At 30.8% G+C, this 26,409-nt stretch overlaps 1 protein-coding gene across 1 annotated transcript in view; it reads right to left on the bottom strand.

The window, feature by feature from the left end:
- The window catches only part of LOC113396369 (uncharacterized), a 124,749-nt gene extending 110,711 nt beyond the window's left edge, over window positions 1-14,038 (bottom strand). Inside the window, exon 1 of the mRNA XM_026634284.2 lies at window positions 13,830-14,038. The gene's annotated coding sequence lies outside the window, so the exon portion shown is untranslated. The remainder of the gene's footprint in view (window positions 1-13,829) is intronic.
- Window positions 14,039-26,409: the final 12,371 nt, after the last annotated feature.

Raw genomic sequence — 26,409 nt, 5'->3', positions numbered from 1 at the left:
AGAAAATTTAAAAAGTTATTATCTCAAAATAAATATTAAGGTTATAATCATGTATTATTAGAAGAGCCCAAACATAATAAACAATAAATTATCTTGTTTTATTGTTGGTTACCTTTACTTAAATAAATAAAGTTCCATCCTACACTGCCCCCAAAATATCTTTTGAATGTCAACCACACGAAACATCTCAAAGAAAACCTCTGAAAAACATCAAAAGATTTCCCCGAATGCTTGTTAATTCAAATGACGATATCTTTGTTTGTTTAACCAAAGGACTCGTTTCCTTCGCGGAAGCGTGGACAGATAATATTATCTTGGATAAACAAGGAGCTGTGTACCGTGCCCTGGCCTTTAGATACAAAGATATACCACCTATGCTGTGAGTAAGATTATAAATAAATGATGATTTCACGCGTCTTTTATAATTAATTTACGGTAATAATAAAATGTATAAATATATTCGCATATTAACATGCGTTTTGAAAACACAATAAAACTGTGGACAACAAATATCAAAATACCAGTTCGAATAGTTTAATCATTCTATCAATTTTAATGCTCGAGTTACTTGAATGCATCGTCTAATAGGTGGAGCTCCTTGATCATGATTCAAGGTTTGCAAGTGTATGATGTGATGCATCGTAATTTTTAAAATAAATTTTATTTCAAAAGTATTCTTGAAGAGCGAGTGACATAACGTCTTAGTTCCCATGGTAAGTGTTACGTCTTTGACCCCTGGTGATCATTTCGTGACCATTAGGTGACAAATTCGTCAGTCGCTTTATATATATATACTCGATTAAAAAAAATCACCACATGTCGCACAGTTGAAACCTTTTTTTGATACAAACATTTATCATAACGAAATATATATTTGAACGAGAAAAAGAAAAATAAATCATACTCAAATTGAAACATTGTTGAACATCGTTCCAATTTCAAAAATAGTAATAAAATAATTTTATCTTAAGATATGTTCTAATATAGACACTTAAATTGTAAAGTTCTAAGTTTTGCAATAAAACACTATTATTACAATGTTTGATAAAACATTTTCTTGGAATTAAGTCTGTTTATTCATTAAAAAAATATAACATAGGGTGGATTCCAGAAATCGTAAATGGCACATGCCTATCTCTAGCGACTTCATGTCTGCATATCTTTGATGTTTAACTGCCACAATCGTGGAAGTCGTGACCACACATCTAACTATTGTTCTTCGGTCTTTTAAGTTAATATAACTGTTTATGGAAGACTAGCCGAGTTTGGTGTTACGCGGTCACTAACTAAGCATCCTGTTTGCGGAGTTAACCTAATATAGAAGTATCAAAGATTACTTAAAGTTTGTTTCCCATCGCATGTATATTTTTGGAGGTAGGGTTATAAATATAAAGCCTTAGTATTTCGAATGAGAGAATTACGTTGAATTATATTGTTCTAATTACGTTATATTGACAAAGGTAGTAAATAAAGTCAACATGGCTCATGAAGTATAAATTTCTAAAGAAATGTGCGGTATTGGATCAAAATAAAATTTCAAGATTTGATTGATAGTGTGAGTAAGACAAAAATCTTACTCATATTATCTATGAAAAAGAAATTCTGTTCGTCTGTTTGTTACCTCATCACGACTAAGCTGTTGCACCGAACGTAGTAAAATTTAACATAAAGATAACATAGGGCCTGAATGAGTACATAAGCGTATAATTACAATATCACTTTACGAAGTTACGGAAAAAATTAAATATAGAAAAGTAAATTGCCTTTAATTGAAAAATATATTTGTTAAAATGTGGAAATTCAAACCATAGGATTATATTTTACGGATGGATTTAATTCGAATGTTGTAGATAGCTCCCATCTTATGTTATTTGAAATACCATGCAATAGTTCAAACAGCAACACAGAAATCCATAAGTAAGACAAGACAACATTAAACTATCAAGAGTGCTTAAATTTTATTAACCACTCGAGTTTTATAGACTTTGTTTTAATAACATACCAGAAGAATCATCCTTAGTCATATAGACTTACGGTATAAATTCGATTAAAACAAAGGTGAGAGCACATAAGATCAATTGTCTTTAGCGTTTTATTATGAAAAAGGAATTGTTTTGCAGACGCCTGCAATTGATTTACAGCTTACAGGATGCGTTGCGAGCAGGAGTTTAATTGAGTGACCGATATTGGATGTGAAATGGCAATTGCATTAATCTGTACCCGTCTTTAAAGTGAAAGTGAAGTGAAGCTGACGTTTAATTTAAATCAATAACAAATTGAGGTCAGGGTAGGTTTTGTAAGCAAAATGTAATATTGTATAGTTTAAAATCGATTTTGATTTAGTATAAAATATATTAAATTTTATTTTTATAGTATTATGTTGTTATATAGTATATTTTGCGCTACAAATATTTAAACTGTGTCGCTTTCTAAGAAAGAGGTCTCCAGGCATTCATAATCTTGAAGCTCGATAGTCCCTTCGGGCAGTTTTTAGTGAAGTAATACTACATACAGTTGTATAAAATATATTTACAACAACAGTTTCCGACTCCGCAAACCCTCCCTGAGGCAAAATATATTTCTTTTTATATTTAAATTCTGTTTTTTTTTTAACTGAACATTAATTTTTTTGTCAATAATAACTACCGAGATGTTTGTAAGAGTCTACTTGAATGAAATATATTAGAAATTTTGTACAATCGTAAATGAAAATCACACAAAACTTTATACATAATCTTTTAGGCACTAAAACCAGTAAAACATGTTGATTTTGCATGGAGTTAGAAAGAGGTTTGCGTAATTAACGGTTCTTATTTCTAAAAGATTATTTATGACTTAATAACGATATAAAATTCTGCAAATTAATAAACACGTTGAAATAAAATATTCCTTTCTTTTACAACTGGCAATAAAATCAGTTGTCGACAAATTACATCATTAGCACAATACAACTGCATCTGCTCATAGTACGAACGTAACTCCATTCACAAATAAGTTCGATAAATGACTCGCTTCGGATTTACGATCGATAGAAAAACCAGACATCTGTCTGATGTGACGTTTCGACTAATGCCAGTTTTTGTGTCGCCCACCCTAACAAAGTACACTTAACTATAAATTACGACCGTCGATAAGAACATTTACGATATATTTTATTCCGTTAAATATTTATATACAAATACTTCTATAGATATTTTTATGATTACTTATTAGCTTATTCCGGTGAAAACCTAGAGTTGGGGATTTCTTGAGGCTGTCTGTATAGCCACCGTGCTTCTACACACTATAATATATTTATTTGAAAGATTAAGTTATATATGCGGCTAACTGTATCCAGGGTGAAAATTGTTTACAATAGTTTTTATATAATGCAGTAACGAAGAGGGCGACTCGATGACACGTGATGAAATTCGATCCAGAGTTTAACGTTTGTATCAGTGAAATATGACGTGTTCAATCACTAGCTCGAATTACCTTATGAGTTAATGGCCTAAGGTTTTTGTAGTTCCTTTGTGTTTTTTTTTTAACGGTAATTGTTTAAAGAAGCTTGGTTGTTTTGCTAAAGAGAGTATTTAGAGATATAATCTTACTTCATGAATAAATGAATAAATAAATAAAATTATTTCATACACTACAGTTTATAGTATATAGGGTAGGTAAGAGTCATTTTTTAAAGCATGAAATGCCGAAAGACTTCACTCTTCTTAGTGTACATTTCATTCGCGAGGCTTATTATTATGAAATAAAAAAAAATGTATGAGTAAATAAATACGATTATTTTACGTATATTTGTCTAAAAGAACCTGGAGCATACAGATTTTTAATGTATTTAGGAATGTAGGTGTATTGTTTGTGTGTGTGTATTTGTTTGTGTATGCTTGTATGTTTGCGTGGGCAGGTATGTGTATGTGTGTATGTTATTTGTATGTGTGTGTGTGTGTGTAAGAGAAAGACAATTTTGAACGATGAACTCTCATCATCCACACTTTCATCGCTTCTCTCACTTATTTCTAAATCTAAATTCTGTAGAAAACCTTTGATTTCTTCATATTAAATAATCAGGAAGCAGTTTTAACCAGTTATTGACTATAGATTTGCACTTATACTGGTGTTTTATTGTAAAATGTTTTTAAATTTTTATAAACTTCATTATACACTAATGGCCTCTTAAATTGAATACTAGCAAGCAAGTGTGTGTATAAATCTCTTTTGCATGTTAAGCCAACTTTTTTTAAACGGTAATACTAAAAATACCCAGCTATGCCAAATATGTTAGAGCACAGTTTATGTATTAATTATTTTTTAGATTTGAATCGCAATTATTAAAAACGAAAAACGATTAAAACTAAATAATACTATAAAATTATCGTACATATATAAGCATAGCTTCGCACTTGATTTGTGCGTCGAGAGCAAGCTTGCACTAAAGTAAATACTAGCTGCATTGTCTTTAACCTGACTCACCGTTCCAGTGAAAGTCAATTTCTACTCCTATAAATGTGATTCAATTTCATTAATTAAAAATTGCAACAGTCGTTACGATTTCCGGTTGTGTAAGATTTGCCGTCTTACAAAGAGGGAATACAGGACTTATTTTTGCGCACACACTTGTAAAGTATAATGTATCCTGCTCAGATGGCTAAGTATCACCCGAGAATTACCGCTGTCGCCAAAATCGGCTTAAAAGACATGTTTGCGCTTGCCCTTAGTCTATTTACAAGGGTGTCATACGTATTTTCCTCTTTTTCATGTGAATCACTAATCATAGTGTACCTATCGTTTCATCTCGATCTCAATTAATGGTCAATGCGTCATTCGCTTATATGTTCAAATAAAAAACGGTTCAATGTATGAGATACAGTATATCAATGTCGTAAATCAATTACATTGACACGGACATTGAGGCAATTGAACATTTTATTTCGATCACTCTATACAACCATCCGATGTCCGAATTCAGACCATATTTCGGCCACGTAAAAAGCGTAGAATTTAATCTAATTTTATATTAATTGGATTTATTTGAGAGCCAAGATGGCCCAGTGGTTAGAACGCGTGCATCTTAACCGATGAGTTCGGGCTTAAACCCAGGCAAGCACCACTGAATTTTCATGTGCTTAATTTGGGTTTATAATTCATCTTGTGCTCGGCGGTGAAGGAAACATCGTGAGGAAACCTGCATGTGTCTAATTTCTACGAAATTCTGCCACATGTGTATTCCACCAACCCGCATTGGAGCAACGTGGTGGAATATGCTCCAAATCTTCTCCTCGAAGGGAGAGGAGGCCTTAGCCCAGCAGTGGGAAGTTTACAGGCTGCTAATGTAATGTTTGTAATGGACTTATTTGTAATTATCTGTAGAAACAGAAATTAATTTCCATTTAATTGAAAACGTATGATTTATTTAACGTAGCTTTTATTTGACTTCACCTGTTGGTGTAATGTAGGTCAAATCAAGTAACATAATTTTAATTTTACGTTTTGTCGCCAGTGACATCCAAAAGATTGGTGACAATTCATCTAGGTTTGGATTTATAGTTTTAATAAACCTATTCAGACTACTATACAATATAATACGTACATATGTTATCATATGACATATGATAATATCACGCTGACCCCCCAATCCATACATTATTTGCCTCACGCATAGATAGACTGATAGTATTAAAAAAAAAAGGTTTAGCGTCGATTTCCAAATAACAAGTAATGTTTATTAAAACAAACTTGAAATAAAGGGGCAATGTTTTGCGTTATAAATACTTGTGTCGATATTAGTTAAGCTATATATCGTATATTTTTTATATGGAATTAATATAGTTATTGCATAAATATGTATTTATGTCATAACATATTCTATTTTTTTTAAACTATACCGTACACACCTTATCGATCAGTATTGTGTCTTTATCCTAATATTGTCTGAAAAAGATCGCTCTCTCAGCGGTAAGGCTACTTTTATATTTTACTAATAAATATTTACTTTTATTGTCAATTTTTAGTGTACAATAAAGCTTATGGCAATAAAACTATTCTATTACATAGTTATATCGCATAAGTAGATATAGACTATAAATATATACAAGTAATGCAATACAGATCATTCTCAAGATAAATGAAATCATTTAAACAAACTATGATGAACGACATTAGTTTCATCAATAACAATCTTAGTTTCTTCAAACTAACCGATCATTCGGTTATGTGTAATTCTGACATCATGAAAAGAGTAAATAGGAATTTATTGAATGATGTAGCTAATTTATGTCACGGATGGACTCCCCAATATAAATCAATGTCACGCTTACGACACGACTTGAAAACGATTCTGATTGGACCCGCGTCAAAGAATCATGATTTACGATCACAGTTTTCAGGAACATGTTTGTTATAATTAAAGACCCTTTTGTATATTTTCTTAGCAGTATATATTTTAACTAGGAACGTTGGATTGATTGGCAATGACTTAATGGAAATAAATTTCATTGACCTATATACTGTTTCCAATATAATGTTGTAAAAAAGTAACAATGTGTAGATGTGCCACTGCTTGACAAAAACCTATCCGCTTAAGAACAAGATTTAGAGCATAATCGACCACGCTGCTACAGTGTGGTTTGTTGGATAGATAAGTGCGAGATTTTCATACACAAAAGGAAAACATCGACACAAAAATAAAAAAGTAAGGTTAAGTAGATATTTTATTAAATAAATAGCGTGAAAAGGCAGTCGTATCGTTTTCAGCAATCATTTCAAGCAGCCTCTGTTCAAAGCTGTTTTAATTAAAGTAAATAATTAATATAACATTTAATTTAATTATCTACGATTGAATTATTCATTTAATTAAATTTATTACATTAAGAATGGTTTTTCATTTGAATATATTCAGCTTCACGTAATTATAACCTGACGTTCGCTTGCAACGCCGCGCCGTGTGATTCTATATCTACGGATTTTTTTATTAAAAATCCTCAATTTGTGCAACGAAAATATTCAACATTGCAGAACATCCATCAATCAGCAATATCGCGTACAAATCCTTTGAAATAAAACCGTTTTAAAACGAAAGCTGCGTTCTTGTTGAGAACCGTTTCAATACAAAATGAATTCTTACTTTTTGGTCTCTCAAAGTTTATATTTAGAGATTCTTTAAGAAGTCAGACCAGTTGTAAGTCTGAAAGCATCTTTAATGCATCGAAAGTGAAAATAAAAGGCTTTTGCTTTCAACGCGTCTAAATACGGCTTATATATGTTTTTGGTCACACTGACAGATATCAGAGGGCTAGTGATGTTAAATCACTAGTTTTCTTTTCATTTGTCTGTATTTTAAATTATTATCATTATTTATTGACTCGTTTACATAAATAACGTAATTTAACGTATGACTTTTCGCAGAAACTATTATTGATGTAACTGTCTGGCAATCTAGTCTTTATAAATAAAAAATATATTTTATTCGAGTAAGTAAGTTAGAATAAAGCGTTTTTGAATATATTGTTTCGAAAAGCAGCGAACAATAGTAAGAAACACTTTTAATGATTACACTCGTACATAATTTTGGTTCTATAGGTATATAGCGATACTACATCAATAAATAAACTCTTCTAGCAAATTGAATTGTTAAAAGATTAAAAATATCAAGTTCAAGTAAAATGATATTTAAAACTTTCCTTAATTAAAAAATAAAATACGATTCTATTCAAATGGTTCGTAATAATTTGTAGTCTCAAAAAATGTACTAAATTATAAGAACAAAAGCGAGGAAACACAAATCTTCTTGAGTTTTCGCAATAAAGGATATGTGACGAGGTAATATTTAGTCAGACAGCAGAGAAAGTACACCTGTTTGTTTGAAATGCAAAACGTTTTTAACTGATGATCATAAAATATATGAAATAATGAAAATACTTCTAGACTATTGAGATGCTGCTGTAAAATTAATGAGAAACAGTATTTAAAAAAACATAAAAAACCTTATTAGCTGCGCTGAAGAATTTATTACAGATATTTTAGACTCGCCCTCATGCCTTTAGTAGCCGATAGATTAATAAACATAGCAGCCCCGAAAAAACAAAACGTAAATAAAGGTAGAATATCAAGAAACGCGAATTTAAGCGTTTCTTGATATTCTACCCTGAGGGCTGAAATACACACCAATGTGGTATACAAAGAGGTCTTACATTAACTTAATATTATAAGTTAATTTGTAAATATATTCATATTCTACGCGAGCGAAGCCGCGGGTAGCAGCTAGTACTCTCTATAATTGACTTGAGCATAAATGCAAAGCATACCTAATGTAAAACTTACTAAAAAAACATCTTATCAAAATTATGACGGGTTGCGAACGAATCGTATACTTAATTTAAAACGTCTGGTAATTTATAACGTAAGCATTATTAATCAAATTAATTTCTTAGTAATTAAAATGGTAGAAAATTATTTATCGTTATACATTAATCAAAATATACTTAATAAAATGACAAGCCGTTAGGAAAGGAGCGCTTTATATAAAGCGTGAAGTTAAATATTCCGCTAATTAATTTGTTTATTTTTTTTTACGTGTTTGTTTGATTATCGTTCGGTATTATTGTATTCATCTGATATTACAAATAATTTTCGACATTTAAAATTATTACTATTGATTTAAATGATTATTTTATCTCGTTATTTTCTGTTTAATTTATTTAAATACTATTTATTATTATCACTTTATTTGTATTCTGACAACACAATCGAGGATTTTGCATGATTTGTTAGATTGAATACCGTATTAGAAATTCAAAGTATAGGATTTGTATTTAATTTTTTTTTTATTCTGAATTTAATTTGTACAATGAAACGTTGTTAAACGTGATTTGTCAAAAGGTCTCGCGTTCCTATCAAACATTCATCTTTAATTTTCTATTCTAGTTTGGGCAGATTTGGGAGGCTATTTTTTAAACAATTGCCATAGAAGACGGCATGCTTAACATATTGTAGAAAGGTTATTTCATTATTACAATAACCTTAAAAAAATTGCATTAAAAGTAAGATTCCAAAATTTTTAGTTATTATAGATATGTTTAATTTATCTTAACCATATTTTTATCTTTTTGATAAGATAATTATTATCGATAAAAATTGCACTATTGGCCTCCTGCAAGTCGAATCTTGATTTTTATCGATAACTTCGGCACTGGTAGGCGAGTCAATCTTTGATTACAATCTTTATGGGTTGATATTTCATCGATAAATTGATTCAATTGACGGCAGGCGTGGTATGTATTATGCAATTAATTCAGCATACAAAATGTATTTGACTTTTGGTTGAAAAAAAGAAACCTTTAAATTGTTTTGGCATACTTTATCAATAAAAGTCTTTAAGTCAATAACATTTAATAATAAATTTTAAATTAAATAATAATATACGAATATAAAATGATTCTTAAATTATATTATAAATAAAAATAAATTCAGTCTGTAAATTACCTAATGCTAGGTAAAACCTCTCCTCTAGATTAGTATGCTCGGAACTCAGTCCATCTGGTGGTGGCTTGTCGGATAAATCATATGTATGAAGGTAATGTTCTGCGAATAGTGATTTGAAGGCGGAGTTGTATCTCTTCAATCTTCGACATGAAGAAGTTCAATCAATCGTTTAAAGAGTCGTTCTTTGTACAAATGATGACAAATGAAGGCGGTTATACGTTTTTAGGATAAGACAAAAGTGTCGCGCTGAAAAATCGCTGTAATATAAATTTCTTTAACTTTTAAGACCGCTAGAAGTGCTTGCTGTTGCACTTCTAGGAGTGCTTGCTGTTGTAAAAGTGTTGCTTTTATATGAACGGATCATTTTATTAACATATATAATGCATACCAAGCCACCCATCTTGACGAATTCCTGAAAATGTAGACTAAGTACATGTCGTAAAGATAACGAAATGCGAATGAGTGGGTGTACACGCTGACATGTATGTTGAAAAATTACAGATTTGTTAAACGGAAGATAAAATGACTTTCGGAAATTGTTGTTAAAAAAAATACATATATCAGTAACTTTTGATTATATATATTTATTCACTAGCGATAACAGCTTCGATGCAGCGATGCAGATTACATGTTATATAGGGCGGTTTCTATTAGATATACATTTCGACAATATAACCATAAAAAACATGTAATTTGTATAGTTTAAGAAAACAAAGATATAATTTTGCATACACGTTGACAGGAGCATAGAAAAGGACATATGATATCTAACACCAGACCATAACCGCCTCACACAGGCGAAGCCACGAACGAAAGTTTTTCAATAAAATCCTTGCAAATAAAGACAGTCTCACTTTACACAAATCGTTATTTAAAGTTAATATTTAAAGAGAACTTCATAAACTTAACAAATAGTTCATTGAATTATATTAGGCGACGAAAGAAAAAAATGTATTCTTCAAATTTATGAATGCAGTTTTATTGGTTTGGTATTGAGAAATAAAAAATATTAATATATTATTTAAGCGACAAATGTCAGTCTCATTTTAAAATTAACACAAACTAAATTTAAAATACAACAAAACGGAAAATATAAATAAACGCTTCGATAATAAATCGTTAAAAATAAACAATACAAAGTTTTATTTATCAACGAAAACTGGTTCCGAAGTTGGAAGTTACGAGGCGGCTCTCAAATATCCAGACATTACAATAGTTGAAAGATTTCGCGATTCACAGAACTGTATGGCGCTGTTTGAATAAATTGAATTCTTATGAACTACAGATATGCAGTTGTATCGAATTTTAATTTTATTATTTCTAAATCTTTGTGTTTTTTTTTTTTATATATAACATAACATCAGAAATCATATTACATTACATCACATTCATTTACGTTACATTCAAATTCATCCTTGAGATTTTGCTCTCATCGCGGGTACAATATTTTTTTTATCGCATTGGTTGGCGGACGAGCATATGGGCCACCTGATAGTAAGTGGCCACCACCGCCCATAGACAAAGGCGCTGTAAGAAATATTAACCATTCCGTTCATCACCTATGCGCCACCAACCTTGGGAACTAAGATGTTATGTCCCTTGTGCCTGTGATTACACTGGCTCACTCTTCTTCTAACCGGAACACAACAATACAGAGTACTGTTATTTGGCGGTAGAATATCTGATGAGTGGGTGGTACCTACCCAGACGGGTTTGCACAAAGTCCTACCACCAAGTAATAAAGTAGTATGTTTATGTAGTTATGAATTATATTATATTCTGAACTCCCATAGATGGGCAGCTTAAGTCTCTTACGTTATATAGAGCACATACACAAGTTATGTATATTGTCATCATGATTCAAGTTCCTATTTAAATATATATGTGTATTAGTTAGTAATGTGGAGACCAATTTAAGAAGTAATAGAGATCCTTTCAACCTTTGCTTTCGACATTTTGTTTTTTTTTTATTTAATATATTGGAACCTCTTTTTGAATCTCCTTTTTATTTTTTGTCACCTGCCAAAATTAATATACGATAAACATATATGCTGTAAAATATTTTTGTTTCGTATTTTAATTAAGCAATTATATTACACTAGCCGTTTCCCGCAACTCCAGCAGCATAATATTATTTATTTAGGTTAATATGATGTTATTCGGCTACTAAAAAAACGGTCTATGTCAAATTTCATTACTATCTTTAATTCTACTTTGGTATTTATAATATTAGTTTAAGTTTATTTGTGCTGATGAGTATTGATTCATAGTTATAAATATAACCTGACGATGACCCCTTTTGTTGGAACACCTAAATCTAAATCTAAATCAAATCAAAATATACTTTATTCAAGTAGGCTTTTACAAGCACTTTTGAATCGTCATTTAACAAACTATTTAAAGTAAAGCTAACACCGGTTCGAAATGTAGATTCTACCGAGAAGAACCGGCAAGAAACTCAGTAGTTACTCTTATTCAATATCTAAAAATACAGTCATGTTAGTTAAATACAATTATATATGTATGTTATGTCTCCTGCCTGGAGTTAACAAGCATTAACTCCACGCTTTTTTATCATCAATATACTCCTGCATCGAATAATATGCCTTCTTTACTAATGTATTTTTTACAATTGACTTGAATCTATGAAACGGCAAAGTTAAAAATGTCTGCGGAATTTTATTATAGAAGCGGATACCTTGCCCCAAGAACGATTTATTGACTTTGCGGAGTCGGAAACTTGGCGTTCTAAGTTTATCCTTACTTCTTGTGCACATACAATGATTATCACTGATTTTATCAAAGTGATCAATGCTACTGTGAATATACATAATATTGTTGTAAATATACTGTGACGCAACAGTCAGTTTTCCTACTTTGTTAAAAACATAAGCCGGGGATTGCAGGTTCAAGCATCAGTTTTCCTGTACTAAATTCGGGTTAATCACGATCACGTGTTCGCCGGTGGAGAATCAATCATGGGGAAACGTATATGTGAAATCTGTTACATGCGTATCCATCATCCCTCATAGGATTAACCTCCAAGTCTTCTCCTCAAAAAGGAGAGTTAGCTCAACAATGTCGTTTAAGGGTTATTAGTTATTTACAATATAACCGTTACATATCCATTTGTTATTTAAATACTTGTTGTTTGTTTCCAAGCTTTAGAGTACGACGTGAATTTTAAACACAAAAATACACGAAAAACTTGCCTTGTATTTAATATAACGATTGTTTTATATTATGTACGAATATTTTATTCTGAGCCATTTTATGGTCTTGTCAATTTATACGTGATAGCTGAGCTTTTTAGTTCCTTGAATTGTCCTTGTTTTTTGGCAATACAAATACTTTATTCTAATGAGTTTGATTTTAGATATGCTAAAGATTCTATTTTATGGATTTGTATATATTAAAATGTAATTAAAATAATTTAAAAGCAAGTTTCAACAATATAGGTAAAAAAACTGTATTGAGAATATATTTAGGCATTTTAGTAGGTTCACATTTTTTTTTATAGCATGTGTATAGTGGACGTGCAAATTGGCCACCTGATTGTAAATGATCACCACTGCTTATAGACCATTAGAAATGATAACCACTCCTTACATCGCCAAGGCGCTACCAACCTTGGGAACCGAGATGCTATGTTCCTTATGTCTGTACTCTGATTTATGTTGAATACGTATTTAAAATTTACTTGAAATGTTTCTTGGTTAAAATATACATCATATTAATATTGGTCTCCATTAGCTTCAGTTTCTTATTGTAATCTATGTGTCCTCTATAGAATAAAAAAAAAACAGGCAGTAATGATCAAAATCTACATTCATTTATCCTTAAGAAATTGCAATTATTGTCTGTTCCTTCTCAATACATATTTTCTACGTACACTGAAAGTTCATAAAAATATAAAGTATTTTCTGAGAAATTATGCCGATTTCTTTCTTATCTTGAAACAATTATGATATTTGACAAAACAAAGAAAGAAGCCACCCGCTGAATTTCTTTCGTCAGTTCATCCGAGGTCTGTGTGTTTTTTTTTTTCGAAACGATTATATGTTTAATTCGATTATTAATAAGAGAATGCTTAAAGAAATTCGAAATCGATATAGTTTGTTGTAAAGAGTACATTTTTATTTTCTATAAACGTGTATCCTTTAAAACAAATTCTTTCCTCATATTTCATAGTCAATTTGTGCTAAATCCAAGAACTATTTCTAACAAAATAAAATATATTATTATTAATCCGTTAAAAATAAAACTGTATACATTTTTTATTTATAACGTTGATACTTAATGTAAAACATTGCATATACGAAAACGTTTGATAAGATTACCGGCGTACCGGTATTTACCTTGCAATCACGTGGCGTCCGCTAAATTTCTTTTAAACACTTCCCACAATTTACTTATTTATATTTAACACATAAATAATTCGATGTTTATTCAAGAATTTGCAATTTTAATTCAGGAATATCGTTTAATCGTATTATACGGAGCGCGATCGCCGCGCGTGTATCCCTTACGAAAGCTAGGCACCGACTGACCGAGATGCGTGCAAGAGTCGTGAAAGATAATCGCTTTTCACTTCATTTTGCACACTTGCGCGATATGTCAACTATACGTAATGTTTATTAAGAGTGCGCCTCAGAACCAACGAAGATCAACAAAATCGCATATATACCGAATGTCTGAGAGCCACTGGACATTTTTAATGTTATGTTACATAGTCTATATATATCATAATCATCAAAACATTCGCACATTTTTGTTAATTTAATCTCCTAGTCTTGGGATAAATTTGATATAACATAACATACATATAGGTACTTTACATTTTTTTATCAATAAAACGATATCTATTACGGCTTATACGGATTACCGAATAACGTTGTTTTATTTTATTGGAAAATAAACAGTGGCTAGAGGATTTGACGTAAATCAATAAAAACCAAAACATTTGTTCATACATACATACATCTCATCACAAAGCCTAACTCTATGGGCATAGTCATGAAGTTGACTAATAATTTCGTACCCGCATATTATTGATTAATATATTATATAAATATAAACACATACAAGTTTGTTATTTAATAAATAAGAATCATATTTTGTAAATTAATGTTATTATATAAACATAAAATATACACTAGTAGTATGGAATGTTACTCTAGAGAGAAGTAGAATTTTCAAGAGAAAAATCTTCTATTTGATCTTGGCTATTTAATTAAAAGTATGTATTTTATAATTTATTATAAGAAATAAAATGAGTTGTACTATCAGTAACACATTCTTTCAATTACTGTAATGGTAAATGTTATTATTATAGATGTATAAATCTTGTTCAGTACAGGATACATTTGGTATAAAGGCTTCAGTTTGTTGTCTACGGTATAACTACAGTAGGACACTTTTTGTATGCCCTAGCAGGGAAACGTAAGTAGTGCTACTTATATAATAAAAACCCTTCGAAAACTCACAGACCTTATGTCTGCTGCTAGGCTAGTTTATTTTAGTAATTCTCAATCTTATATCATATGGAATGTTGTAATGGGCTAATGCCGCAGACATTGAAACTGTATTTATCGTGTAAAAAAGACCATTCGTAACTTTTTATGATATCAGTTCTCAGTATAATCAGGACATCAGCATAAGCTTCTTCGCAATATATTTATGATAATATAATGTTTATACGGAAGTATGTACAAATAATAATAGTAGTAAATATAATAGTAAAAAAATCTTATTATATATGCGTATATATATAATAGTTTAATTAATACAAGAAATAAAAACAAACTTGTAACCCCTGCCTTCCGCTTGCATACGGTACAGAGAACGTTATTGGGCAAGACAAAGACGCCTAGATTTAGGCTCGGGTTCCACTCAATCAGTCCTATGACTGATTAAATAATAAGTGTAAATACTAATCAATGTATATATCGTAATTTAACAGATTCTTGCCGTTTCTTGCCACCGGAGGCGATTCCGAAACGGTGGTAGAGTTGAAATATTGACGATTCAAAAATGCTTTATTGTAAAGTTTACTCGAATAAATTACATTTAATTTGATTTTTGAAATCATGTATGAATTTTGCACAGCATAGATATAAGATAAGCAAGATCAAAGTACATATGTTTATATAGGTAGCCTTTGTCAACAAATATAAAAGGAGGAAAAATCTTTAATATTACTTTGATTATAAAGTTTAAAAACATTACGATCACGATTAGAGATTTGACACAGTCACACATGTGCGCTTCATAGAACTCGTAAATATTTACCTCTTGAATATATTCACGCGTATTTTATTTGAACAAATTAAGCGGCTCGAGTAATATTAAACATGATTTTAAATATAACGCAATTATAAATGCTAGGTACGGAAAACAGTCAAAGTACCAGAAAAGACTGTTAATAATCGAATCAGAAAGAGATATTGTAATTTGACATGTAAGTCATACACTCACAACAGTTTGCGATTATAACAAAAGACACTTTAAATTTGTGCTAAAATCAATATACATATATTAAACATACTCTGTATTATTTATAAAGACTGTAATAAAATAATGGTAGATTCGTATTGGTCAATAACTTTTATTAAAAAAAAAATCAAAAAAACAATTTCAAATACGCTTAGCGTAAAACACACAACAGGATTTAATATTTCGAATAACCAGGAGGCCCATTGCACTTTATATATTTTCCTGTAATACATATTTTTAAACTATTAAACGAAGTAATTTTCACAAAAGAACAAAAATAAAATATATCGCACCATTCAATTCGAACTCGAAATTGTTAATACTCTATAATATCGAACACAAATATAAATTATATTGCTCTTCAAGTAACATGAGATGTAATAAAACGCTCAATCGAGTGGAACTATTTTCTAAATTAACCAATTTAATGGGATAACCCGTCCAACAAACAATTGATCAAATCCATTATATAATTTAAATGGGCCATAACTGAATAAATTGAATTGAAATGTGTTAGTTGTGACAGTTTCATATGTGGGTATGAAACATTTCATAAATAACATAATCAAAAATAGTGACGACTATTTGACACATTGATATAGGGTTCCGTAAACTAAAAACTCATTAAAACTTTTGTAAAGTATGGAAAGGGTTCCGTATTTTTGTATTAAATAACACTGACGTGTAAACATTACTTAAAGTTATGTATTTTGATTTTAAAAGTAAATGAGTATATTTTTGCGTCACTGCTCATGACGCAAGCGATATAAAACATCGGAATTTATAGTTTTTGAAATTTGAAATTTATAATAAAATAAGTCCAATAAATAAATATGGAGTAAAATAAGTTAAAATAATATTAATTATTATTATATTATAATATTATTATTAAAATAATCTTTAATTTTTTTTACTTATTGCTATAATAGTATGTACCAACGAAATACATAATATACACAAAACACCACGCATATACAAATAAGTAGAGAGCGACGTTAGAGGGCAAATACGGCATACGAGAGGGTGATGCCGTTTGCGGTCACGGCATACGAGACAGTTTTACCCCCAAAGCGCGCAAATTCACAATGAAATGAATAGTTGTATTTGGAAACTGTCGTCTATGTTATATTATTTAATGCATTCGACATAAGTCAGATAAAATAAGACTACGTGTACGCCTTTGTAAATTAAACAATGTATTTGTCTCTTTTTATTTTTTTTCGTATCTGTCTCTTTTGCTTATTCGTGTCATCCTCACCCAGACAGTCTGTGTGGGTACCACCCACCCACCAATTATTCCACCAGCAATCAGTAACACTTTGTACTGCTATGTACCAGTTTGAACCAGTGCAATTACAGGATACACGTCGAACAATAATATCTCCGATCCCAAAGTATGTAGCAGATTGACGGTGTAATATGTTATGAGTTGCTGGCACACTAAAGTATATTTACCATTTTTTATCTAAATACACAGTCGTGTACAAAATTAGTTACCAAGGTTAGTTGCGCATTGGCGATGTAAGGAGTTATTTAAATTTCTTACGGCACTAATGTCTATGGTCGGTGGTACCCTTTTTATAATATAATGGTGATGGTAAGCTATGCAAAACATTTATACTTCCAGATATTATATGCCGTTGACGTCGATAATATGCAAAAAAAAACTATTTTAATAATTTAAAAAAAAACCATATTATATCCAAGCGAGCGATTAACTAACTGCCTTTGATGCTTAATAATCTCTATAAAAATGTTACAAATAATTTATCGAGTTTCGATGTAATCAAATTACTAAATCACAAGACTGCTGAAACCTAATATTGACACTTTAATGTAATCAATACCAAAACATATTTTTTAAATATATTATTCATTCTACTTTAATCTTAATTGCAACAGTATGAAGTTTCATTTTAGATTGATATAAATTGACTTTAGTATATTAAAATTTATATTATTAATACGTGTATGAAACTGTGAGAAGTATATTTCTGTGATTTAATTCGATTACAACACAACCTGATTCTTACTCTTTAAATATGATAAATATGATCCAACTACATCCTGATTATGATAATAAATGAATCATATTGCTTAAATCGGGAGTATCAAAACGGGTATTTTATTATTGTACATTCTTTCAGAATAACCTATTAAAATACTGACGTATTACAAGACCGCGGGTGTAAAGCCACTCAAACGCCACAGTTTTCACGCATAATTTGTGTTTGTAATTCATCGTGTACTGAGAGGCCTGGACAAACATTGTGGTGGAACCTTATGTAAGATATTATTCTACAATGTGTGTATTTATTAAACCACAATCAAAACAGGTGGAATTACTTCGAAACTTCTTTAAGAAGGAATTTGACTACTATTTAGTTTTTTTTTTTTTTTTTTTCGATTTTGTTACACTTGGTGGTGTGCAAACTTTTTTTACATCTAACAACAAATAAAAAAGGGGAGTTACATATAAGTGGTAAGGCGTTATTGTTCGTAGCTATAAAAAATTGAAGATCAATATGTTAAGTGATAACGTCTGGCATTGACAGTGGCAATGCTTTAAGCATTGTTCAAGTCCCTAACACGGCCAGGGTGCAATCAACTGTGACTTGTCGATTAAAGTGGCATGAGCCTGTTGAATCATTGGTTCATTCAACAAAGCGGAACAGAGTTTAAGTAATAAAGAAAGTACCGATTGAGGACAATATATTTTATTGTTCTTATATTAAATAATGCGTAATATAGGCTCTGATAATTTAAATGAAAATAAGCTATGAATAGACAAGGTAAAGAAATATGAATGTTCAATTGAAATCGGTGCTTAATTTTTGTGATAAGAGAAAATAAATAAACTCACACAGTTCTGTACAACAGTACAGATAAATATGATATCATCAGATCTTCCTAAGCACTTCAACGCCCTTTGAAGTCTCCGCTATTACATGTATTACGATTACAAATGATAGAAATAATCGTCGAGTCTCACTGTTAGCAATTAACGATTTCTTATTGTTATCGTTATACGTCAACAGCTTTGTGTTATTAAGACGTGCTTTAAATATTAGACAACATCACATACATTACTCTGATCCCAATGTAAGTAGCTATAGCACTTGTAAATCAGAAGTGACGACGGTATCATAAACACTCAGACCCAAGACAATATAGAAAACTAATGAACTTTTTCTACATCGACTGGCCCGGAATCGAACCCGGGACCTCGGAGTGACGTACTCATGAAAACCGGTGTACTCGACCACGTAGGTCGCATTGATTTTTTAAATTCAATTTCTTTAAGCGTAGCTAAAGATCGAATTTTACTGCAAAAAATGCAAATGGCAAAAAATGAAAATGCAAAAAAAACCCTAAAGAAGTAAGCAAAAATGATGCAAAACTGACTCACTCTTAAGTCGTGATTTGCGATATAAAATTAAACTCAAAGTTACCCCAGTTGTTACTCTTTGAACTAATTAAATTATTATATTAAATTGAATGAAATAACATGCCTTATTTATTTCTTAATGTGTGTTTAACGTAATATTAAAATCTAGTAATTGGTCATATTAGTAACTTTTGTATATTGCGGAGTTAAAAGCTGTTACAAGTTCATTTTTATGGTACGTGGTAATTAGCAAATGGAAAAGTATTTGTAAATATGTGTGTGTAACAGAAAAGAATACTTTATTCCAGGTTTAAATTTGACGTTTTGAAGTTGATTCTACAAGATTATCTTTCTTTCTCGTGGTTATGCTCGAGGTATCCTCTCCGTCTATTGGGCGGCCGTTGAGAGACCGCTTACACATTCTACCGATGGATGTCGCGCCTCTACGGGCTTCCAATACCTAGTGGATGCCCATAACTCCAATGCCTTATTGGTTTTCTTCATCAGGTGAGCACTCTCCTTATGCTCCCACTCCACGGCGGTCGGCGACATAACTCTCTTGCGGAAGGAGACCATCAACCACCCCGCACCTCTTGCTAATCCCTGTACTATAACTGACTATTTTGTAGGCGGCCACTTTCCAAATCTACCACGTCCTTAAGAATATTAATTATTTATGAAATAACTGCTATTACTTATAATTTAATATTTTCACTTTAAGTAATAAAGTATTTTAGTAATAATATAACTTGAGATTCAAGTTTTAATTAAAACCAAGCAAAGATACAAATACATTTATAATGTAAATATAATTCGTTTCTGTAACATGTACTGCTTCTGACTCATTTAGAATTATTTTTTCCTAGAGGTTGGCAGACACATTAACAAAGTGCACACGATGGGAACTGCTCAACTTTATACAACCTATAAATATAGAGCTTATAACAAAATCCAAGCAACGTCATATATTCGAAGCGCTGCGGTCTATGAAATCTCATCTCACCTCTTATGACATAATCATTTTGGCTTACTTATCATACTGGTATGCAAAGCTGTATGACGACTGGATTATGATAACATAGAATACCCTCACATAATACAATGACATTTTGATATTGATAGCCTTGAATCCTCTGTTATGTCAGCTTTTTTACTTTAACTCTTTATTTATGTATAAAATAAAACAATTACATGTTCATAAAAATGTAAATCCGCTATTAACATATTTCGCTTTAATCGGGCCACAACTCGCTACACGCGTAATAAAACGGGCCAATGTCAACGGAATGACGTAATGTCGAAATTCGTAAATTTATTTTATTAGACCCGGTGTCTCGGTGTGGTGTCGACAAGGATTACACGTTACATTTTTTGTTAAAAGCCATAAACAGTTTCGCATCGTTTATCTTAAATTGCTTATTATTATTGTGTGCGGACAAACGCGAACACCTTTCGCACAATAAGCACTTTATATTTTGCGGATAAATATAACCATAATTTCACGTGAACTTTGGACACACAATTCTGTAATTTGTGTTTTAAAGTAGCAGTCTAAATAATAATAGGTACATATGTATGTTATTTTTGGTAAGAGCATGTGACAATTATAATAAATGTTACAAGTAATGTAGATGTCTTTAACGACCTGCTTAAGTTCTCAGGAGCCTTAAAAAACTCTATTTGCCATTACTAGGCTTATGTGAGACATATTTTGGTATCAAATGTTTGTGTATTATACTATAATGTATATTTCCCGAAAATAAATAAATGTTATGTTTTACATCATATTTCATAAACATTTTATACAAATATATTAACACACTAATTAAACATTGATTTTGATATCACCATCTACATATAAATGTCAATTTCTGTAACATGTCGCAGGCAATTAGTGATGATCTCTAAACTATTTTTTTTAAGAGGCAGTTTAAAGCAAATTATCATATTCAATGAACGGAAGACTTATTGGCAACGTCTTTAAGGGAGCTGTTTGAACGACTTCATTTAGTAAAATGGCTAGGCTGTTAATTGAAAGGCTAATAAAACCAGTTGACTGTGACATTTATAATGGCTAAATTGGGAATACACATTAATAAAATTTGCAACCACCAACAAAATATTGTTATACGGTATTAAAACTTAAATTTAACATCATTATTTAGGGTTAATTAATTTTGTAAGATTAGCGACCTAAATCCAGATAAACGATTAATTGTAAATAATTATTGTTGGGAGTGGCTAAAATATTGGAACCTCGAAGATCATTTAGTCCTGTCTCCCGCTCATCAGAAATTCTACCGCAAAATAGCAATACTTACTATTGTTGTGTTCCGGTTTGAAGGGTGTATTAGCCAGTGCAACTACCGGCACAAGAGACATGACATCTTAGTTACTTGGGTAGTTGATAACCAAGCTTGGTGGTTCATTGGAGATCTAACGAATGGTCAATATTTCCTACAGTTCCAATGTTTATGGTCCGAGGTAATCTTTTATCATAATAGAATGTAAAGAAAAAGGTGGATTATAATCTGGAATAGCATATGAATTACGTTTTATCAGCAATGTACCTTACCATTTACCTTACCTTACCATCTAAACCGCCGCCAACCACCCATCCCTCACCAAACACGCGGCCGAAACCGGAGCGCAAGCTTGTAAACAATATTTTCAGATAATTAACATATTGTGCGATTAAGTTGAAGTTCTATAATATCATATTTCTTCAGTCCATTGGATTTATTTTATTTTTTACCCTATTTTTAGAATAATAGGAAAGCAGACTGATGACAGTTTAATTGGTAACATAACTATGTAGCATTGTAGGAATTAAATGATCAGTCTATACATTACCAACGCACTGCCAAGAACGGGATCTAAGATGTATTGTCCCTCGTACTTGTAGATACGCTGGCTCAATCATCATTCAAACTGGAACACAGCAGCACAATGCAAAGCATGTGTATCTACTTCCTAAAACAGCATTTATATAATAGTCTTTATTCATAATGTTAGAAATATTTAATTTAAACGGAATTGTTTTGTAAATAAAAACATAAGTGTGTGACATTTCGCTTGCTGGTTGTTAGTATTTGGGTACAGATTGTAGTCATACTTCTCAAACAAAGGAAAGGAAATCAATATAAATATATTTATTAGTGGTTTACCTTTAAAATAGGTTTTTAAAATAGACTGTTTCTTTTAATTCAAATTATTATTGAGTAATCAGATCGTACTAATGGTCTAAAATGCTAAAAGGAAGAAATCCATAATAAATGCATTTTTTTTAACGACCTCTTGTATCATTTTTGTGTTGTTGTAAAATTACAGTTCGTTTTTCAATTGCTGGGATTTCAGTACACAAATGAATATTCATTGCAAGTTTGTCTGACAATCAGCTTGCTCGATGTACAGTTATTACCACGATTAAGCGTGATTTGGTATGTACTGACATACCTATACATAATTGTTATATATTATTTATTCAGGTCTGTGCAATCTGTTATCCGCTATTTTTTGTTTGTAAGGAAGATCATAACGATTGCAGTAGAACAGAAAAAAGCTTATTTAGTATAATCGTAACACAACTAATTTACAGCTTTTTATTATGTTTTTTTTTAAATTGTTTAATCTATAGTAGTCTAAATCATTACATACTAAGTTAGGTATATTATATTGGTTTGATAGAATAATATTCTATTTTTAAATTAAATATATACGTTCTTTTTAATTTTGAGTCTGTAGAGACATCTATTATTAATATTGAGAAGTAACGCTTTTACCTACTCACTACTAGATGGCGTTACACTTGCTCATTACGACAATTTTAACTAGATGGCAGTATTTATCTTGTTCACGTAGATATATAAAATAAAATTAATATCTTGATTTTTTTTCTTCAAAATATTAATATTTTTTATGCTTATAAAACAAAATGTGAATGTTAAAATGTTGTTTCTAGGTCTTACCTGATATTAGGTTTATCTTCAATTCAGTGCCGTTCGTTGTACTTAAGTTATAACATTTTCTCTTTAACTGAAACACAGCAGTGTTGCTGAGTTGTAAAATATTCGCTGGGTCAGTAGTAAACACATCGGCGAGAACAAATTCATATTTTTCTACAATCAAAGAGATACATACTCTTTGATTATAGAAAATTATTATTAAGATATAAGACAGAATAAATAATAACATTTGTTACTAATTGATGTTTTTGGTTGATTCCATTCACTTAACTAGTGATAATTACGCATAGAACTGGCATGATAAACATTTTACTTATAGTATACGAAGGTGGACGGACAGATGAGCCACCAGGTGTTAAGTGATCTCCACCGCCCATAGACAATGACTTATGGCACTGTAAGACATATAAACCATTCCTTATATCACCAATGGGCCATCAATCTTGGGAGCTTAACTAACTGTAATGGAATGAATTATTACTTCAAGCATCATATCATGATTATACAAACAAAATCGAAAGTTACTTATAGATAAAAACATTTAAGCATAATTTTTAACACTTCAAACATAAAATAGCTAATAATAAATTGATTACAGATCGTAATTTTGCTAGAGAAACAGATAAAGTCCGACAGCAACTGTATTATCGATTGCTAACTATCCACGAAGTGGTGTTACTTGTCTCTAAGTAGGTTGTGAAGATAATTTCAATCTATCGAAAGCTACGATACTTAATATGCATAATACGAATTTATCAATATCTTAAAGCCTATTGAATACATGTATATATCATTTATATGTTACCTTCTCTATATTTCCATTTTATAATTGATTATAGTTTAAAAATTTAAAATAATAGCTAGAAAATATCGCTCTATTGGCAGCGAGACTCTGTTGCTATTGGTGAGAGGGCTTAGAGTTTATTCCAGCACACTGCTCCAATGCTGATTGCTGGATACACATGTGGCAGTATTCCAACCGGCATATGCAGGTTTCCTCACGGTCACGATGTTTTTATCAAATGTAGTCAATATTAAACCAAAATATTTCATTTTTTCTTACCTTTAAAGCAAAATACTCCCTGAGCCCAACATAACCTTTATTAACATGTAATGATAAGTTAAAAAAAATCTTTCACCTTCCATTCCATTCCAAAAACAAACGCAAACGCTAACTCCTTAAATAATCTTTTAAATTTTATAAAAAAAATTGTTTTACAATGTTTATACATACATATACCAATAAATTATAAAATAAAAAATACGACTCGTTCAAAGGTAACATTGTTACAATTAATGTTTTTATTAATATCAATTTTCATTTAACATTATAATGTTAACCAATATTTATGCGAATTAAACGTAGTAATTTGTTTTTGAATGATGTATAATGTAGTGTATCATCATTGGCACGATCAATATTACATTACATCTGATGTGGTTTGCTAGAAAGTAGGCCTAACCTGCCCCACATTGGTCAGTCTTAGATTAGCACTCAGATAGGCTTGCGACTTTATAATAATGAAAATGATTGGCGGACAAACTTAAAGACGAGTAAGGTGAGTTAAATTGGTTTAAACTGTTTTCAAAAGTGTACACCTACTTTGTGTACAAATTATAGATAAAGGATAGATCCTTTTGTTAATTATTGATTCTAAATTGCATTGTCATTTAATATTCTTAATCTACTAAGAACAGCATTCTTGTGCCAAAATATAAACATACGTTGCTATACGATAGTGCATAGCACCTAAACAATACAGTAAAATAGTTTACTCAGCGGATACTAATGGTAATATAAATTAGAAATAAAAACGACTTTAAAAATTAATAACACAAACTTCACTAATGAGTGAAAAGGAACTCTATTATATTTTGTATTAAGATATTTTATACGTGTTATAAAACAGTTTGAAGCCGTTGAGTAGTTTTAACCACCACTAAGCTATTATCTTTATTATTCAATACTATTTTGTATATATTTTTTTCATACTTTATTATTACATATACTTATATAACGCGATTAGTAAATTGAGTTGTTTATATTGAAAAATTGCAGTATATTCATTGGTCTCGTCACTGACTTCAGTTTTGTATAACACGTACAATTTAATTAACAGCTTTTAAATGTTCCACTACAGGACTAAACCCTCCTCTCTGTTTGAGAGGGTTAGTAGCATATTACATCGTGTTGCTCCAATGCAGGTTGGGCTTTAATGCTGAGAATGAATTAGTGAACTACTAATTAAGCATATCAAAATACAATAGTATTAGCCTGGATTTGAGCCTACAATCTTTGGTTTAGATGAATGTGTGTACCACTGAGCCATCTCAGCGTATTTAACAAAAGACAAAAATGATTTTTCACTTCTTTGCAGCACTTTGCGTTATCTTTAAAGACGTTTATTTTCGATACTTTTTTTTCACGATTTTAGTTTTTTAGATATTGAGATTTAACAATTACTATTGAAATTGAATCAGTAGCGATCAGATCAATCTATCCGCACGTACCGTGCTAATACCTATTGGTCATTTTACCGCATGTTGCGTTCAAATACCTTTCAAACATTTTGAATGATATGACACGGTATGAACTGTACTGAAACTATATTAATAAAAATTGACTATGGATGTTAAACAAGTCGACTTTTAATGATTATTTATTTAAACATAAATAAATGGTTACTGTGACTTCAGTATTAAAGAAATAATAATAAATGATGGATCGAGGTTAATCGTAAATATTTGAAAGGTCTATTAAATCTTACACACAAAATATTCATGTTATTGTTATGGCTGCAGCATTATTTTGTGCTGTGCCCGAAAAGTCGATTTTCTATTTTAATACGTCAATTACTTTCCTATAGACTGGAATCTAAAAACTATCATAATGGCTTATTTCCATATCAAACTCCGTAAGAAATACAAAAATATTTAATTAAATATTTTGGTAAGGCAGACAATCAAATAAGCCACCTGATGGTAGGTGGTTAGTTTTTATGGTTTCGATACTTAGTATGTAGTATTATGACATACTTTGTCTTTGCACGTATAATCGAGGGTATAATAATTGATAAATTAGTATATATT

Source organism: Vanessa tameamea, chromosome 6 (genome assembly GCF_037043105.1).
Source record: "Vanessa tameamea isolate UH-Manoa-2023 chromosome 6, ilVanTame1 primary haplotype, whole genome shotgun sequence".
NCBI classification, from domain to species: Eukaryota; Metazoa; Arthropoda; class Insecta; order Lepidoptera; family Nymphalidae; genus Vanessa; species Vanessa tameamea.
This window is presented reverse-complemented; position numbering and strand designations above follow the sequence as displayed.